This window comes from Dermacentor albipictus, chromosome 6 (genome assembly GCF_038994185.2).
Source record: "Dermacentor albipictus isolate Rhodes 1998 colony chromosome 6, USDA_Dalb.pri_finalv2, whole genome shotgun sequence".
Taxonomy (NCBI): domain Eukaryota; kingdom Metazoa; phylum Arthropoda; class Arachnida; order Ixodida; family Ixodidae; genus Dermacentor; species Dermacentor albipictus.
Genome location: NC_091826.1, coordinates 34,492,552 through 34,508,973, shown reverse-complemented (window position 1 = coordinate 34,508,973; position 16,422 = coordinate 34,492,552). Strand labels below are relative to the sequence as shown.

General features: G+C 51.0%; 1 protein-coding gene across 1 annotated transcript in view; it reads right to left on the bottom strand.

Annotated features, from left to right (window-relative positions):
- LOC139047004 (homeobox-containing protein 1-like) overlaps positions 1-16,422 on the bottom strand; it is a 203,680-nt gene that overhangs the window by 128,471 nt on the left and 58,787 nt on the right. The gene's annotated exons all lie outside the window — the stretch shown is intronic.

Genomic DNA, 16,422 nt, shown 5'->3' with positions numbered 1-16,422 from the left:
CGCACGCTTGAGCCGACGCCACCGGCTTCTCTGCGACACGAGCTCCTTAACGCTGTCGCGTTAAAATAAAGGCTAGTATGCTTCGCATCCTGGGCTTAACCTTAGCTAAGCCACAGCCAGTTTTTTGGCATAGCCAGCTATATTATTGTAAATGCGTGACTTCGAAACGTATTGAACCGGTCGTAATGGAATTTAGGTGTGCGTACAGCCTCGCAAAGCAAAGCAGTGGTACGGTGCGCAGGTCGAACGCTACAACGCTACGTTTGCCGTTCCGAATTTCTTGCGAGCGGACGACGAACTATAACTCACTGCGTTGAATGAGAAAACAGCGTCTTCCGCTTGCACCGCTAAACTAAAGCATGCTATGAAAAGGTTATGTCCCTTCGCGACGTCACACGTCATGGTCAACTTCGGACTTTACGAGGTGTAGTTATATCATTCCTGCTACAGTGCCTGCAGAAAAAAAAAGTACATTAGCGATAATATTCCTGCTACTTAAAGCATTAGAAACACTAATGCTGGGTCAGAAAACTGTAAACGAACAAAACCTAATTACGCTTAAGCGTGCATCACTATAACGTATCAAACCATCTGCCTAAACGAAGGATTCACCGCGATTTCAAACACCAGCAAGATATCCAAAATAAACGAGAAAGCAAGGGGGCCTACTCGCAGGGAAGGAGGAAGTCGTCCTGAATGAAGTGTTTCGAAGAAACGCTGTATACAGTATCATGCGGTGCCGTTGAGCGGGAATACAGGCGGGAAGAAACGGAATGGGCAGGACGGTCACGCAGCTTTTCCCAATGCGGAAGTTTCTCATCCAAATCGCTCTACGCTGCGCGTAGTCTGCATGCTTCTTTCGAGATGACGTCAGCGTAGGTCATCTATACTCACGGCGCACAGTAAGACCACGCAGACACGTTCTTAAGTGCTTTCCGCAGTCACAATAAACCAGTGTTACCGTATAAAACCGGGAAACGCAAGCGCTGCGCTGTCAATCGGGCTTCCTAGTTACAGGAAGCAAATGAATGAATGAACGAATTCAGAGGTTCTACGTGCCAAAACAACGATTTCATTACGAGGGGGGGGGGGGGCGTAGTGTGGAACTCCGGTTTAATTTCGCCCACCAGGGGATCTTTGACGTGCCCCCAATGCACTATACACTTTTTTTTTGCATTTCGTCCCCATCGAAATGCCTGTCGCTGCGGCCGGGATTCGATCCCGGGACCTCGCGCTCAGCAGCACAACACCACAGACGCTAAGCGACCGCGGCGGGTAGTATAGTGTACTAGAATGATGTACTAGAAGTGTACATGTTGTTAGATATGGCGCCGTTTCCTGAGGCTACTTCGAGTTCCCCAGACCACATCGGATGGCAGCACAGCTAATTGAGGAATGCAGAAGCAGGAAGCGCATTCCAGAGAAGCGGCCGAGCAAACAAGTTTAAGGCAACAAGTTTACGTGCCAACAAGTTCGTGCGCCGCCGGGATTAGCAGGTGGGCATCCGACAATGAAGCAGGTGCAGCCCTCCCCTTCTCCTCGTTCGAAGTGCATTGCCAGTCTGCGAGGCAAGACCGCAGCAAGCCGCCAGGTGTGACACCACGACACGGGCGCCTACCATTGGCTGAAAGTGGCGTCATCGGAGTGGACTCTCCCATTGGTCAAACATGACGTGACTTGCAGTGCTCGAAGGGTTTATAAGCAGCCTTCCAGAGAGACCTGAGGATTCTGGGACGTGCCCTGATTCCCTGATTCACCTCTCTCGAACTTCTTGCCGCGGGCCGCAGCGTCCGAGTTGCTGCCGGCCCGTAATGTCTGTACGTCTGTTAGTTGACGCTCACGTCCCCTGTACAAATGTAGAATAAAACCTCCCAAGTTTTGGGTCTTCATCCCGGAGTCCCGTCCCCCAACCCCTACATCTGGTTGGCAGCGGTAGGATCGCCTCCGAATACATCAGCTGGTGGCAGCGCTACGAATCAACCTTCGTCGAGAGAGATCGTAAAGAACCGGGAAGAGCGAAGAAGAGAGAGCCTTCGTCGAAAGAGGTCCGAAGAGACTGGGAGTATCGAAGAAGGAGCGAGCCTTCGACCCAGGGAGTCCGGAAGGAACCGGCAACAGCGGACGAACGAACCGGATGGCAGGGTGCTGCAACCGTAAGTGAGCGCGTGGTTTTTTTCCTTATGATTCGCCAGACTCAAAGGTTGTGTGTTCAATTTTGATAGTTCTGGGAATCGGGAGTTTGTTGCATTGTGTGTTTGCACAAATTAATTAAGGAAAACAGTTTTAACCACCTGTCGGGGCAGCTGCCATGGATCTTAGAAGGTTGACGAGGTTAGACTTGTTGTTGGTGTGCGACGATTTGGGAGTTGAGGCGGACGAACGGATGGAAACGCCAGCTATCATAAAGGCGATTAACGATAGTGGCAATGATGATGAAAGTATTAGGCTTGCTTGGGAGGTGATACAGGAGCCACGGCAGCGGGAGCGTGTGCGTCGTGTACGTTTGCGAGAGCGCCGTGAGCTTAGGAGTGAGCGTCAGCGTGAAGAACGCGAGAATGAACGGAAGCAGGAGCTTCAAGAACTTACTCTTAGGTGTCAGCGTCACGAACGTGAGAAGGCACGCGAACGTGAGAATCAACGTAAGCTTGAGCGAGAGGAAAAGTATGAGAGAGAGAAGGCAGCACTGATCAAAGAGCTACAGTATTGTGATCAGTTATTGGCACAGAGACAACGGCTGTCTGAGAATTCTGTAGGTAGTACAGAGCGAAAGAATGAGGCAGCATCGAGCAGATTTTCGCCAGAAGCCGACGAAAAGAGTAGTGCCTGCGAGATTGGCTGCAGATTCATAGGAAAAGGGAAAAGGCTAGCTGCTAACGATGCCTTAGTGGCAACAGAGGCCGTTAAAGGCCGCAGTGAGAGCGACGAGGTGCTGTGCCAACAGATGACTGTGGAGACAGCTAGGCCAGCTGCGAACAAATTGGCACAGTTACCGAGTGTGTGCGTCGCTGGTAACGTTAGCGAGGTTGCTAGCGAAGAAAAGGGTACTTCTGACCCGACAGAAGCGAGCACCCATGTCAGGCCAGAGGTGCGTGCAGAAGTGAAGTGCGAGCTGGACGATGCAGTTGAGAATAGTTCTCGGGGTGGCGAGCTCCGTAGCTCACGAGAGAACAACTGCATTGTTCAGGGATCGGTGCGGCTCTCCGCCAGTCTAGATAGCCTAGATAGGGATGATTCCGTTATTAATCATTCGGACTGTGCGCGTGAGACAGCGATCGATACCGACGGGCTGTGTGCCGATTCACAGCGTGAGCTGGGCAATGTAGTAGAGGGCAGTTCGCAAGAGTGCGAGTTGTCTTACTCGAGTAAAGCCTGCTGCATTGTGCCAGAGTCGGTTGAGCTGTCCGCCAGTCGAGGCAGAGAGAGAGTAGATTTAAATGTAAATCACTCAGACTGTGCGGGTAAGAGACCGATCCGGGCCGACGAAATGTGTGCCGGCCAGCACGAGGCACGAGGCGACATGAAAACGAGTGCAAAGAGAAAGCGCCGTAAAAAGAAGCGCGGTAAAGACCGAAAGACGGTAACTTTTGTAGCGCCGCCAAAGTTGGCGAGAAACCCGAAAGGGCAGGGCGCGAGGAAGAAGGTGCGGTCGTCTAGGACGATGTTGACGCATCCAAAATGGTCGAGCCACCGGTCAAAGGGGGACCGCGAAGAATGTTCTGCGCGGACGCGGACAAAGGGCACGGGGCAGTTAATCTCCTCGTCGTTCCGTAGTTCTTTTCATAGCTCAGCGTGCAGTTCGAAGAAACGCAAGGTGGCAGGACGAGACCAGGTGGGGAGTAGCGACGCGGTCAATCGAGTTTGTGTTGAAAGCGGGGCGCGGGGACGCAAATTGGCAGTAGACCGTAACGTCTTGGGGGAGCTGATAGTGAATCAGCCCTTTTGTTGTCTCTCGGCAGCCAGAGTAGCTTTCAGACCACGTCCACCCCGCGTTCGACTCAAAGTATGAGTCAGACGGAAGCGTTTGGAAAAGGAGGCCTGGAGCGCTTCCGTAGAAATGAAGTGTCTTGTTTTTTATTTTTGAGCATCGGAAAGTTTTTCGCGATTTGAGACTAGGATTTCTTTCAATGTGTAAGGTTTGAGCTTTGTTTGTGTTTTCGTTTGAGAAGCTCCGTGATTTGAAAGACGCGTTTGTGTAAACATGTAGTCTCGCGAGATGCTCATTAATAAGTAGATAGGTTTTTTTTGTGTGTGTGTGAGTAACCTGAGGGTCAAGGTTACTGTTGAGAGGCCTATCGTAACGCGCGTGTGTGTTATTTAACCTTCTTTCTTTTTAAGTGTTTTTGAATTTTCTAAGGTTAAGCGCGTAGATTTTCAGTGAGTGCATGAGTTGCACTGAGAGGCGTTCTTAGTTCCTTTAGCGCGTGTCCTGTGTGGACGGAAGGAAGCAGATTTATGACTGGGTTGCTAGTGTGTGTTGAGGGCAGCCGTATTCTGACTTCTTTAGTGAGCGTGCGTGGAAAGAGTTAGTAGAAGACGCATCATTTTAAGAGTTCTGCGGAGTGTGTAAGTCCCGCAAGTTTAATTGTTCGTTTACGTCACGTGTCCTGTGGGACCTTCAGGGAAAAAACGTGAGTAAGCGTAAATGAAAAGTTTGCCTACAACGCAAGTGCGCGTTTTGTTTAGTGACCACAAGGCTAGTGCGCTTGTGATTACGTACTTGTGGGGTTGACCAGATTGTTCAGTGGCACCAATACGTGCGATAAGTACGCCACTGCGATAGATTGGAAACATGCTGTTCGTGTAGTTAGGCCACTTAAGTTATGTTCGGCTGTTTTCATTTGTTGTTTGCATCGTCAACGACCCTTTTGTTTTGCAACAACAATAGTACTCTGGTCTTGTCGGCAATCGAGGAGAAATGGATAGCTGTTTGGAAGGGTGGTTACAACTGTTTTGTCGAAATTGGGGAACTAAAAGATCAGGGTTCATTTTGACTCAGTAATAGCCTGGCGAGTCAGGGGTGAAGAGCCTGCGCTTACACGTGGGGCAGCGCTGTGTTGTTTGGTTTGTTTGACGTATGTTCTCCAGGGCCCAGGATCCCGAGGGTTGTCAAACGTGGCTCGACCCCAGTACCCTGCAGCTTCTTTCAGCGTTCCTCATGGCCAGCGAATTGAGTTCACCGGCCATTCAGAACTACCGGGGCGAGGACGAGCTGTTAGATATGGCGCCGTTTCCTGAGGCTACTTCGAGTTCCCCAGACCACATCGGATGGCAGCACAGCTAATTGAGGAATGCAGAAGCAGGAAGCGCATTCCAGAGAAGCGGCCGAGCAAACAAGTTTAAGGCAACAAGTTTACGTGCCAACAAGTTCGTGCGCCGCCGGGATTAGCAGGTGGGCATCCGACAATGAAGCAGGTGCAGCCCTCCCCTTCTCCTCGTTCGAAGTGCATTGCCAGTCTGCGAGGCAAGACCGCAGCAAGCCGCCAGGTGTGACACCACGACACGGGCGCCTACCATTGGCTGAAAGTGGCGTCATCGGAGTGGACTCTCCCATTGGTCAAACATGACGTGACTTGCAGTGCTCGAAGGGTTTATAAGCAGCCTTCCAGAGAGACCTGAGGATTCTGGGACGTGCCCTGATTCCCTGATTCACCTCTCTCGAACTTCTTGCCGCGGGCCGCAGCGTCCGAGTTGCTGCCGGCCCGTAATGTCTGTACGTCTGTTAGTTGACGCTCACGTCCCCTGTACAAATGTAGAATAAAACCTCCCAAGTTTTGGGTCTTCATCCCGGAGTCCCGTCCCCCAACCCCTACATCTGGTTGGCAGCGGTAGGATCGCCTCCGAATACATCAGCTGGTGGCAGCGCTACGAATCAACCTTCGTCGAGAGAGATCGTAAAGAACCGGGAAGAGCGAAGAAGAGAGAGCCTTCGTCGAAAGAGGTCCGAAGAGACTGGGAGTATCGAAGAAGGAGCGAGCCTTCGACCCAGGGAGTCCGGAAGGAACCGGCAACAGCGGACGAACGAACCGGATGGCAGGGTGCTGCAACCGTAAGTGAGCGCGTGGTTTTTTTCCTTATGATTCGCCAGACTCAAAGGTTGTGTGTTCAATTTTGATAGTTCTGGGAATCGGGAGTTTGTTGCATTGTGTGTTTGCACAAATTAATTAAGGAAAACAGTTTTAACCACCTGTCGGGGCAGCTGCCATGGATCTTAGAAGGTTGACGAGGTTAGACTTGTTGTTGGTGTGCGACGATTTGGGAGTTGAGGCGGACGAACGGATGGAAACGCCAGCTATCATAAAGGCGATTAACGATAGTGGCAATGATGATGAAAGTATTAGGCTTGCTTGGGAGGTGATACAGGAGCCACGGCAGCGGGAGCGTGTGCGTCGTGTACGTTTGCGAGAGCGCCGTGAGCTTAGGAGTGAGCGTCAGCGTGAAGAACGCGAGAATGAACGGAAGCAGGAGCTTCAAGAACTTACTCTTAGGTGTCAGCGTCACGAACGTGAGAAGGCACGCGAACGTGAGAATCAACGTAAGCTTGAGCGAGAGGAAAAGTATGAGAGAGAGAAGGCAGCACTGATCAAAGAGCTACAGTATTGTGATCAGTTATTGGCACAGAGACAACGGCTGTCTGAGAATTCTGTAGGTAGTACAGAGCGAAAGAATGAGGCAGCATCGAGCAGATTTTCGCCAGAAGCCGACGAAAAGAGTAGTGCCTGCGAGATTGGCTGCAGATTCATAGGAAAAGGGAAAAGGCTAGCTGCTAACGATGCCTTAGTGGCAACAGAGGCCGTTAAAGGCCGCAGTGAGAGCGACGAGGTGCTGTGCCAACAGATGACTGTGGAGACAGCTAGGCCAGCTGCGAACAAATTGGCACAGTTACCGAGTGTGTGCGTCGCTGGTAACGTTAGCGAGGTTGCTAGCGAAGAAAAGGGTACTTCTGACCCGACAGAAGCGAGCACCCATGTCAGGCCAGAGGTGCGTGCAGAAGTGAAGTGCGAGCTGGACGATGCAGTTGAGAATAGTTCTCGGGGTGGCGAGCTCCGTAGCTCACGAGAGAACAACTGCATTGTTCAGGGATCGGTGCGGCTCTCCGCCAGTCTAGATAGCCTAGATAGGGATGATTCCGTTATTAATCATTCGGACTGTGCGCGTGAGACAGCGATCGATACCGACGGGCTGTGTGCCGATTCACAGCGTGAGCTGGGCAATGTAGTAGAGGGCAGTTCGCAAGAGTGCGAGTTGTCTTACTCGAGTAAAGCCTGCTGCATTGTGCCAGAGTCGGTTGAGCTGTCCGCCAGTCGAGGCAGAGAGAGAGTAGATTTAAATGTAAATCACTCAGACTGTGCGGGTAAGAGACCGATCCGGGCCGACGAAATGTGTGCCGGCCAGCACGAGGCACGAGGCGACATGAAAACGAGTGCAAAGAGAAAGCGCCGTAAAAAGAAGCGCGGTAAAGACCGAAAGACGGTAACTTTTGTAGCGCCGCCAAAGTTGGCGAGAAACCCGAAAGGGCAGGGCGCGAGGAAGAAGGTGCGGTCGTCTAGGACGATGTTGACGCATCCAAAATGGTCGAGCCACCGGTCAAAGGGGGACCGCGAAGAATGTTCTGCGCGGACGCGGACAAAGGGCACGGGGCAGTTAATCTCCTCGTCGTTCCGTAGTTCTTTTCATAGCTCAGCGTGCAGTTCGAAGAAACGCAAGGTGGCAGGACGAGACCAGGTGGGGAGTAGCGACGCGGTCAATCGAGTTTGTGTTGAAAGCGGGGCGCGGGGACGCAAATTGGCAGTAGACCGTAACGTCTTGGGGGAGCTGATAGTGAATCAGCCCTTTTGTTGTCTCTCGGCAGCCAGAGTAGCTTTCAGACCACGTCCACCCCGCGTTCGACTCAAAGTATGAGTCAGACGGAAGCGTTTGGAAAAGGAGGCCTGGAGCGCTTCCGTAGAAATGAAGTGTCTTGTTTTTTATTTTTGAGCATCGGAAAGTTTTTCGCGATTTGAGACTAGGATTTCTTTCAATGTGTAAGGTTTGAGCTTTGTTTGTGTTTTCGTTTGAGAAGCTCCGTGATTTGAAAGACGCGTTTGTGTAAACATGTAGTCTCGCGAGATGCTCATTAATAAGTAGATAGGTTTTTTTTGTGTGTGTGTGAGTAACCTGAGGGTCAAGGTTACTGTTGAGAGGCCTATCGTAACGCGCGTGTGTGTTATTTAACCTTCTTTCTTTTTAAGTGTTTTTGAATTTTCTAAGGTTAAGCGCGTAGATTTTCAGTGAGTGCATGAGTTGCACTGAGAGGCGTTCTTAGTTCCTTTAGCGCGTGTCCTGTGTGGACGGAAGGAAGCAGATTTATGACTGGGTTGCTAGTGTGTGTTGAGGGCAGCCGTATTCTGACTTCTTTAGTGAGCGTGCGTGGAAAGAGTTAGTAGAAGACGCATCATTTTAAGAGTTCTGCGGAGTGTGTAAGTCCCGCAAGTTTAATTGTTCGTTTACGTCACGTGTCCTGTGGGACCTTCAGGGAAAAAACGTGAGTAAGCGTAAATGAAAAGTTTGCCTACAACGCAAGTGCGCGTTTTGTTTAGTGACCACAAGGCTAGTGCGCTTGTGATTACGTACTTGTGGGGTTGACCAGATTGTTCAGTGGCACCAATACGTGCGATAAGTACGCCACTGCGATAGATTGGAAACATGCTGTTCGTGTAGTTAGGCCACTTAAGTTATGTTCGGCTGTTTTCATTTGTTGTTTGCATCGTCAACGACCCTTTTGTTTTGCAACAACAATAGTACTCTGGTCTTGTCGGCAATCGAGGAGAAATGGATAGCTGTTTGGAAGGGTGGTTACAACTGTTTTGTCGAAATTGGGGAACTAAAAGATCAGGGTTCATTTTGACTCAGTAATAGCCTGGCGAGTCAGGGGTGAAGAGCCTGCGCTTACACGTGGGGCAGCGCTGTGTTGTTTGGTTTGTTTGACGTATGTTCTCCAGGGCCCAGGATCCCGAGGGTTGTCAAACGTGGCTCGACCCCAGTACCCTGCAGCTTCTTTCAGCGTTCCTCATGGCCAGCGAATTGAGTTCACCGGCCATTCAGAACTACCGGGGCGAGGACGAGCTGTTAGATATGGCGCCGTTTCCTGAGGCTACTTCGAGTTCCCCAGACCACATCGGATGGCAGCACAGCTAATTGAGGAATGCAGAAGCAGGAAGCGCATTCCAGAGAAGCGGCCGAGCAAACAAGTTTAAGGCAACAAGTTTACGTGCCAACAAGTTCGTGCGCCGCCGGGATTAGCAGGTGGGCATCCGACAATGAAGCAGGTGCAGCCCTCCCCTTCTCCTCGTTCGAAGTGCATTGCCAGTCTGCGAGGCAAGACCGCAGCAAGCCGCCAGGTGTGACACCACGACACGGGCGCCTACCATTGGCTGAAAGTGGCGTCATCGGAGTGGACTCTCCCATTGGTCAAACATGACGTGACTTGCAGTGCTCGAAGGGTTTATAAGCAGCCTTCCAGAGAGACCTGAGGATTCTGGGACGTGCCCTGATTCCCTGATTCACCTCTCTCGAACTTCTTGCCGCGGGCCGCAGCGTCCGAGTTGCTGCCGGCCCGTAATGAGTGTACGCCTGTTACTTGTCGCTCGCCTCCCTGTAAATATGTAAAATAAATCCCTCCCAAGTTTGGGTTTTCATCCGCGAAGTCCCGTCCTCCAACCCCTACAATGTGTACACCGAGAAGTGCATAGTGTACTAGAATAATGTACTAGAAGATTCTAGTACACTATAGTCTATAGGAAGCGAGAATAATCGACATGCAGCCCGAAGTCACTCCAGTGTTCGCGCCATTCGGGTGGGACCCCGTCATCCCAGAAGTGACTTGTACAAGCAAATCACGTCCGGTGTCCACGGTGCCCCCTACCCTCCCCTTCCCACTCAACCGCCTCTCCCCCCCCCCCCTCCAACTCCTTCCATGAGACACCAGGGGTCACGGCAATAGACGCCATAATGAAAGGGGAATGTAGGGAAGCGAAGGGGAAGTCACCTGCAATCTTGATGCTCTGCGGCGAGCACCGGAACGAGCAGGACGAGTGGGCGCGGCAGAAGCAGGCGGCATACGGGGAGGGGGAAGGGGGCAAAGAGAAAGTTCTATACAAAAAAACGAAAAAAAGAACAAGTGTGTCGACTTCGTGCAGGTAAGCGCAGGGAACAGAGAGAGAGAGAAGGAGATTCTTGATGATGGGAGGAAAGGTTGGGGTAAAGTGCAGCGCAGTAACTCTCTCTCAGCAGAGGACACCTCAACCGCGCTGCACAGGGGGTAGGGAATGAAAGTAGGGGGAGGGAACAGAAAGGAAAAAAGGCGAGGTGCCGGCGACAACGGCAAGGGGAACAAGCGTCGTAAATGTTTAAAAAAAATTAGAACAAAAAACTCTGGAGCAAAAAAGAAATAGTATGATACCGACAACATAACAAACTCAGTCGCGAGGGTACGTGCTCTGATAGTGGAACGCATATGGATGTACATCAGGGCCACTGGCTACGCAAGGAACCTTGCGGGGGGAGCAAGTGGGCGAGTAGTAGCAGTAGTAGTAGTAGTAGTAGTAGTAGTAGTAGTAGTAGTAGTAGTAGTAGTAGTAGTAGTAGTATTAGAAGACAGACAGACAGACAGACAGACAGACAGACAGACAGACAGACAGACAGTAGTAGTAGTAGTAGTAGAAGCAGCAGTAATAGTATACTGGTAGCGTTGCATCAGGACTCCAGGAGTAACAGCAGCAGATGAAACCGTGGTTAGCGCTGCTCACGCGAATACAGTGCCGTCTCCTATGCGCAAAACGCATCGAGGGCAAACACGCTGCTCGAGAGACGAGAAACAACGCAAGCAGAAAGGCGAGAGAGACGGAGAGACCAGCACGGGCGGGCGAGCGAGCGAGCGAGCGAGAGAGAGAGAGAGACGCCGCACTGAAGCAGAGCTAAAAGAGACGACAATGGGTCGCAAGACGCGAGTGGAAAGCAGCACATATGCGGGAAGGAAAAAAGGGTACGGGCATCGCCGCCGGAGGTTGGGGGAGGAGGAGGAGGAGGACGAAGGGTATCGATTCCCTAATCGTCATAAATATTCATGGCACGCGCGCGCTAGCACGTATACGCAGTACCGCCGAAGGCACCGGGCGTGACGGCCGAGGCATACAGAGGCGGGAACGCGCATGGCTCCTCGATCTCCCTTTGCAACAATAAGCACGTAGTTATCATCATCATCGGCCACCGGGTGCCGGAGGCCCGAGCAGCTGATGCATCGCCGCTGCAGGCAGAAAGCAAGCGAATGGACGACGCCAGCAACCATGGAGGAATGGGGAAAAATAAGGAAAAGACTGCAGAGTCGAACAACGCTTGTATGACAAAATTGTCATAAAAGCGTCACAACTCCACAGAAATGTATTTTGCACCACAAAGTATACCTAGGAAATGGCTTTCTGGTTGTCGCGGCCGCAAGGGACCGTACGCTCCGGCGCCTAATGAGCGGACCTCTCAAAAGTTTCCCAATCCCTCTATGTATAGAACTCGTAGCACGGGAAGCACACGCGAGCTACTGCAACCGGATTTCTCGCGCAACAATCCGCACAACTACGACCGCTCACTCAGAAAACAACGACCAAACAAACAAAAAGGCACGCACGCACGCAAAAAAGGCCAACTGGGAAAAAGAAAGCAGGTGTCACCACGCATCTGTCGTGTGTCAAGTATATGCGCGGCAACGCCGCAGGCCGCGCCAATGCACACACACACACACACACACACACACACACACACACACACACACACACACACACACACACACACACACACACACACACACACACAATGGACGAGACCGATGTGTATGACGGAGTGCAGCTGCGCGCTACACCTTTCTCCATCCCCTCTCGCTACGCATATACGGGGTCGCTGACCCTCGCTTCCGTGACGTCACGGGCCCCCCAACGTCACCCCGGCCGTTCCAAGGAGCGCGTCTTGCGAGATTAAAAAAAAAGAGGAAAGAAAGAAAGAAAGAAAAAAAAAAACATGTCGTCGCTGAAATATGGCGCGTGCTCCGAATACTACGAGCCACTCACACCGGAGGACAACACACGATTCCCCGCCCGCGCGCACATGCATTGTCAATACGCAAGTATTGGCATTTACGTTTATTGCGTCCGCAGACCAGCTGCGCAGGGAACACGGTCCCATATTCAAGAGAGCGGTGAAAGGGAGGAGGAGGAGGGGCATTTACGCAAGCGCGGTATTCCACCTCATCCATCTCCTGCACCACCCTCTCCTACACTCTTTTTCTGTCGACAGAAGAAGCCAAAGAAAGAGCCAAGGCCGCGATGCGCATTTGAAAAAGAAAAAGAAAAGAAAAACGAGCGCTCAGTGTGTGATCCGCCGCAAGTGTTTCTATCCGCGGTGGTCAGGAGGCGCCCGAGAGCGAAATCGCAGGTGGAAAAGTAAATACGTCTGCAATAGAGACTAGTAAGAGCCGATCGGAAAACTGGCGGAAGAAAAGTAGGGAAACGACAGAAAACGGAGACGTATACAAAAGCAAAGTTCGCAACAGGTGGTCAGAAAATTTGGTTGTGGGAGTTCCTATTGTTTTTCTTTTTTCTACATCTCTTTCTTAACCTAGGTAGGACAGTAGGCCGTATAATAGCAGGAGCTTGGTGGCACAACCCGTTCCAAAGGGGACGCTCATAACACCCATCCATCCATCCAGCGGTAATTGGACCGTGACGTCACAGTGACGCGCCGGAGCGCAGGTATGCACGGGCTCCGCTACTGCCTCAAACCGCTCGCCGTAGTACACACCGTGCATAATTATGACGCATAAAAAAACTACACTTCTTCTTTTTTTTTTCTGCTCGATACTGTGATTGGTTCAGAAAAAGAGTTCGCTTCCTTTAAAGCGAAGCTTTCTTTGCCTCTTTCTCCTCCCCGCCCCCATCTCCCTCTCCCCCCTTTTTCTTCGTGTATAGTCCTCTGCTCCATCGCGGGTCGTGCAACAACTTGGGTCACTGGATAGAAGATGTTCCAGTGTGGCATGTGAGCCTGAGCAACAGACAACTTGGCACGCCGGCTATGTGTGACTCTGAATGTGTCACCGGGTTCCGTGAACAAGCCTCGGAAATATACCCCAGAACGGACATGTGCCGCGCTGATCAGGTACCCGATACATGCAAGCCGAACGAGAGGCGAGAAGTGAAGCAGTCGGCAACAGAAGCAGCCGAGCGTAGAAATAAAAGAAAGCGAACAAAACGGTACACCAGAGGGCACACCGAGCGAGAAGTAAAAAAAAAATAATAATAACTGAGGTTTCTTTAGCGCACGAAAAGGGACGAAGGACAGTGGCAAGACGCGGACACAGCGCTGTGTCTGCGTCTTGGCCACTGTCCTTCGTCCCTTTTTCGTGCGCTAAAAAACCTCAGTTATGATCCAACACGTCCTAACCTACGCTCTTTCTAAAAAAAAAAAAAAAACATTTGAGTAATACATGAAAGGAAGTTTCACTCATCACCGATTCATACACACCCGTGATTCCTTTTTCTTTTTCCCTCCGCAGTGCTCCCGAGATGAAACGCACACCAAACTCATCCAAATTTCGATTGGCCCTCTAATTGATGGGACAATTAAGCGCGCAGTGCACCAATGGCCTCGAGAAAATAATAAAAGAAAACAGATACATACAGAACACGGACAATGGCCTCGAGAAGAGAACAAGAAAAAAAACAAGAACACAAAACGGAACACGCCACTCCCCGAGGCCAATCCTCGATTAATCGCGCGTAGTACATCCGACACACACGCACGACCGTGTATAGGCTATATATTCGGGAGCGTAACATTAATCCCAGCCGTGAGCAACGCGGGAAATAAAGCGCGTGCCCGGCGGAAACGCGACAATTAAGCGCACACGGCGACCTTCTCTCTGCCCTATACCAACGCCTCGAAGACGGAAGCTCGAGCAACGCGCCAAGATTAATTAACGACACTTAATTAACGACCCTACCAATGTCCCGAGGAGCCGCGCGGACGCATACGGCTCCGAACGACCGCTCCGACACACAAAAAAAGAGTATTTCTTTTATTATCTTTTATTCCTGAAGCTCCTACCGTTTGACGTACTGCTCTCAATTTACATAGATCCGTTTGTCGAGTGCGTAAAACGAAAATACGATGCACGTTGCTTTGGCATATGTTGAGCGCTTCTAATATACATTTTAAACACACACACACACACACAAAGCCCGTAGGCACGTGATTAATTTGATCGCAAGCGGAAACTATTTATTTCGGATATAAAACATATTTCCGCGGCTAACTGCGCAACGAAGAGGGGGCGAAAATAACGAGAAAGAAAAAGAAAAGAAAGTTAATATATGATTTACTATAAACACCAACGATGTTTATTGCTCTAGAGATGCGTTCAACTGCGTCGTCCGCTTCAACGTATAAACAAACACCAAGCGCCCTTTTCGTTAGTTAAATAAATAGCAGTTTGGTCCTTTCCTTTTTTCTTATTTTATTTTCCTATTGTAGTAATCAACGTCATACCGCGAAATTAACGAATGTTAGAGTCTCGAAAAAATATCTTATGAGTATTAGTTTAAGTTTTCCTGTTTGTTTTTGGTGTCCTTTCAAAACAGCTAAAACTGCGGCTCGTTCGTTCGCATCGAAGAACGCTTCGCGAATTTACTCCTACGGTAGCGAGCTACATACGCGCAGTAACGTTCAAGCTATCGCAACGGACAGAATGCCGGTTTTTTTCGGCCTCTCTGAACTTCAGCTGCAGTGCACGCAACTTTTTTTTTTTTTACTCGAGGCGCGAGAAAAGTACATGCACTAATTTAATTACGCGCGCTGTGCTTTGCAGTCCAACGCCATCACGCCGCACTGTAAAAAGCGTGCCCCTGATTGTTCACACCTTTCGTACGGCTGCTCTGAACTTCAGCTGCAGTGCACGCAACTCTTTTTTTTACTCGAGGCGCAAGAAAAGTACACGCACTAATTTAATTACGCGCGCTGTGCTTTGCAGTCTAACGCCATCACGCCGCACTGTAAAAAGCGTGCCCCTGATTGTTCACACCTTTCGTATACGGCACTGCTGCACGCAATCTCTGACAAAACGGCCATGAGCGAAGCGTAGACCATAAACGCTACCGCGCGCACGCGCCTGAATCCAGGCGGTCAGCAAAACGAACAAAAACAAAACACAAATCGTGCCTCTGCGGACGCGTGCAAACCCGGTCCGCATCGGTCTGCGCGCCGCTTCTGTCCGCCAGAGGGCGGCACGAGGTGCGCACGGTAGGGTTACCGACGCCGTGCCACCCGAGCGTTCGCACCTTTCGCGAGACGATGCTGACGATGCACGCAACAACGCGGTGCACCGCACTCTGCGAAGAAAACCGCGCGCACGCCCGCGCGAGGTGCCCCGGACTGCAGAAGCGCCCCGCGAACGCTCACGCCTCATGTTGTGCAGCACTGCACGCAACATTTTTTTTGGCAGACGAAGGGCAGAGCGTACTCTCCCTCTCTCTCTCTCTCTGTGTGTGTGTTCGCGCGTGCGCACACTGTGACTCAATCTCGTACCAATTAGAGCTTCCCCTGTTATGTAGACAAAACCGAGAGAGAGAGAGAGAGAGAGAGAGAGACAGAGAGTGAGTGGGTGCGAGAGAGAGAGAGAGAAAGAGAGAGGGGGTTCAGGACGGTGAGGTAGGTTTACACTGCGAGCGCTGACCCCGCTGTTGGAGAATGAGACTCTGTACACGCAACAGAGCCAAATGTTTGCGATTCTCTCGGCGAGGAAATACTGCCCCCCCCCCCCGGTTTTTTTCCTGTGTTTTTTTTTCCACGTCCTAACATCGCCGCTTGGTTCCACACAACGGACATATGTGTATGCAAAGCAGTATCACGGAGCGAGACGGCTGCCCAAGAGAACTTTCGCACGACGTCGTCTGCGTCTGCCACTTCCGAAAGAAAGAAAGAAAGAAAGAAAGAAAGAAGGAAAGGAAGGAAGGAAGGAAGGAAGGAAGGAAGGAAGGAAGGAAGGAAGGAAGCTGTTAAACACTAACGATCGGGCAACAAACACAAATGGAGCGAGCGGAGCTCACGCGCTAGTAAACTATCCAAGCTTCAATATCCCACGCATTTTTTACATCACGCGCGTCGAAAAACGAAGCAAGCCCGCCTGACCAAGACACCCCGCCGGCGAGCGTCTCCACAACAAACACCTCCACAACGAAATAATCCGCATAACGATGGAACGATTCAGTCCCGGTTCTGTACTGTGAGCTGTGCGGGTGCGCGACATTTAGAACGTAGTGACCTTTATAGCGAACACAGTGCGAGCAATAAGAAAAATACGAGAGAAACAAAGAAAAGAAAAGAAAAAAAAGAAGAAAGCCCTCACTC